We start from the raw sequence: 3,786 nt of genomic DNA, 5'->3' as shown, positions 1-3,786 counted from the left end.
GGGACAACAAGAAAGATGGTGCTCCTACTATGCATTTTCTCTAGACAGCTTTTAGCCTGAACCACTCATGCTGGTGGTTTCTGTAACACACACACCAACACTGCACTTTAAGTGCAGGCAGTCATTGGGCATAGCTGGGGAAAAAAGTCTCAACCTTAGCACAGACTCAAATACACACATGCTTTCTTTACAGAGGGCACATTTTCAGTTTAACCATGATATATTCTGTCTCACCAGATTTTGGTAAATTTCTGTCTTTTCTGGGTTTTGGAACACACCAGTCAAAGGCTCTTGATTAGAAGGATCTATTTAATGAGCACAGCAAAAGACTGGAGGACAGCTAGGATAGTTCACTGGACTTGGATAGCCACGTACAAGCAATATCCTTCAGGTACATACACACTGGGAGTACTTAGCTAAAAGTAATGTCATAATCTGCAATAATCATTAATGGTAAAACCTGAAATCCACAGTCTTACCTCTTTATTCAGTAGTAACTAAACCTTTTGGTCTCCAAGACTGTCTCCCCTACTCATAACAACCTTACTAGCAGATTTATAGCCATAAATTAATTACAGGAATGAATTAATTATTTGGAAGGTAAACTTGCACCAGTAACACAGGTTGCTTTAAAGACACTTACAGAAAAGAAGATGACTATTTTCTTGAAAAGTTTCTAACTTTATTCCAAGCCCTGGCTGTTGTGCAAAATCCTTCCACAATGACTGGAGAAGTGTTTAACATTATAGGAAGGAACAGTCTACTAAAGTGTGGTCTGCTTTTATGCTGTTCATTTCAGGCTGTCCCCACTTAAGCCATGTGCACTTTATACAGATTTCATTAATGTCAGAGCCATTACATTTGTTCAGCAGCTAATGGGAAATATTAAGTGTACTGGAATAAATAAAGCTAAGTAGAAGAGGCCTTAATATTTGACTTTCAGTAAGCTCTCTGGTCAAGCTGTCACTTTTTGCATGTTATTGTCTACACATATTCTAGAGAACAAGCTGCAGGAAGGCTGGAATAGGAAGATACCAGGACACCACTCCAGGGTAGCTACGGGTAACTCCTGGTTAGCTGTGTCAGCAGTTGCAAGTGGTCATTTTTAATCTCTCAGTGTGCTAAGTGTAACTGTTAAATAGCTTGAAGGCAAGTAGCCTGAAAATTGCCACAGCTTGGAAGCCCTTTTTGCATTCAAGAGATTAAGGAGAGATTGGAAAATTTGGGTTTCTATCCTTGGCTCTATCAATGGGTTATGCTGTGTGGTCCCTTAATGGATTTTTTTTCACCACAATTACCCACATCACCACATCCTTTCTTCTGTCTTCTCTAGTTAGATCATTGCTACACAAGTCAGATTCTACACTCTCTGCATACTTGAAAGCTTCCTGGTGTAGTGGGGATCTTTCCTGGATAGGCAGTCAAGTATCAGAAGGCATGAAATAAGAATATTTCTGATTCTCTGAGTTTTTTAGGCATAATCTGATTGAGCACCATGCACCAGTTGCAGTCTCAGTAGAGCTACTTGCCAGTTCCATTCCTGGCTGCTTCAAAATTTGCTTTGCTGCTATATTACCTTCCTACCTAATTAGGATAATCTCAAGGAAGTGAGGCATTGGGAGGAAAGAAGACTTCAGAAAATATAATTGCCTTCAGGAGAAAAAGGTGCTCTTGTGAATTCAACTTTGTCTGCCTGGTTTAAGTGTCATTGCATTTTACTCTCATCCCCCTCACCCTGGTTCCCAGCTTTCAAGTTCTCCAAACTGTTTGAATGAGCAGCACATGCTGACACACAACGATGCTGGGTCAATTTTTATGTCTTTGAGTCATTCACATTAATGTTTTTCTATCATTGCTCTGTATGATACTTCTAAGGTATCAGATTAAAACAATGGGCTGGCCCACTGAACACACCCCAACTACCTGACAGAAAAGACCAGAGAAGCTGGCATGTCCCCTTAGAATTTCAGTCTTTTGACTCTGAGTTTAACAGATAATGAAAATAATTAAAACTCAGCTGTTTTGTTTTGTTGGGGGCTTTTTTGTCATCCAGCATTCTTAGCGTAGATAACCAGACCAGTGATATTGCTGCTTGGAGGCTTGGAGTACTTACAGACTTATCCCTGTATTTCTACAATTAAGCAAATATAGTTCGTAACCAGACACTGTCTGGGCCATTCAGGTCCATTTTGCCTGCAGATTGTTATCTGCATCAATTCAATGTCACCATGAGCCTCATACCAGCCTCTCAGTCCCCTGAGACAAGAATTTCTGCAAAACTTTACATGCTGGACTGTGCCACTTTTCAATAATGTGTCCATGACAGAGGGAATTGATACTGCTTTTAAATGTTTTGACAACATATTAACAGATGTTGTGTAAGATCTTTCTCCAAGGAGCCTAAACACAAAATTTTTCTTCAGTGTCAGCTGTATAGTACTAGTGTTACCCACCCTATTATTCATTTTCTTTGGCTCAGCCATAACAGACTTTTTAATTCCTACTCCAGTTCTATTTCATATCACCTAAACATGGGGAGAAAGTCAGAAACTTATACAGACACGTATACAAAAATTCTCACCATTAGCTTTCATAATGGGACTAATACTTTCCTTCTTCTTGTGGAAATGCATTGATCAATATCCTCCAACTTAGTTGAACCTGATGTTTAAGTATGAGTTTACTTCAATGTTTCCTTTGTTTCTGGCCATGTATTTATCTTAAGAATATTCCAGTTAAAAATGTTATTCCAATATATTTCTAGAGATGTTGTTTCATTAGTAAACTCTTTCTACTTTTCTCATAATAATTTGTCCAATTTGCTAATAATCTACATCCAACATATTGATCTTCATCAATTCAAATTCTGTTGCCATAATAAAACAAATAAAGTAACAAAACCCCACCAAAACCACAAAGTAGAGTAGGAAGAGCATGAGACATTTGATCCCATTTCCCACTTCCCACATGTATTTAATTATGTTCTCAGATAATATTTTTACTTAGTCTATATCTATTCCTTATATAGTATTCTCCCACTTTTTAATTGTTTGAAGATTTTTCTGGTGTTTGACTTGAAACAGAGACTACAAGTCTCCAGTACTTATTACTACAATCTTCCAACAGAAATATTTCATGCTCTTGAGTTCTGGTTTTAAGTCAGAATAGTATTTTCAACTTTCATTTCTTCATCCTTACTAATCTTGGTCTGCACCCTTAAGATCAACAACTCCATCACTATTATTACTGAAAACCTGCAGCAAAGTTTTGTCTGTTTTGAGGATTATTAAATTACTATCTCAGTCTCATCCTTGCTGAAGAATCGTTCAAGTTTTCTTTTTCTCATTTTCTCTTAATGTTTTAAGAACCTGTTGCTGCCCTGTGCAAGACCTAACTCAGCTTGACTTCTCCCATTTCCTTCTTTTCCTACACTTACCAGATTGTTTTGCTGATTTGTGCTTTATTCCATGCATATTTAGATATGTTTCACTGGTTTGCTTGTACACACTTCAAATGCACATTTATCTGTTTTCTCTTTATTTCTCCTCATCCTAAACTGTTCTCTGTTCCTTAACAAATAATATCCAAAGTTCAGCACTAAAATACAGAATAGTTGTGCTGATGATCATTTTAGGTGACAATCACTCTAAGACCTCTTTTCCATGCCTGACAATCAGAACCACTATTGCTTCCACTACAAAGGCAGACTCTCTGGTCATCTACAAATATCCCTATTTGTATAGAGGAAGATGTCGCCTAAGACTAGAAGATTGGTTTTTTGTATTT

The sequence above is a fragment of the Onychostruthus taczanowskii genome, unplaced genomic scaffold, assembly GCF_017590055.1.
Source record: "Onychostruthus taczanowskii isolate IOZ18803 unplaced genomic scaffold, ASM1759005v1 scaffold1, whole genome shotgun sequence".
Taxonomy (NCBI): domain Eukaryota; kingdom Metazoa; phylum Chordata; class Aves; order Passeriformes; family Passeridae; genus Onychostruthus; species Onychostruthus taczanowskii.
Note: the sequence above shows the minus strand (reverse complement) of the source record.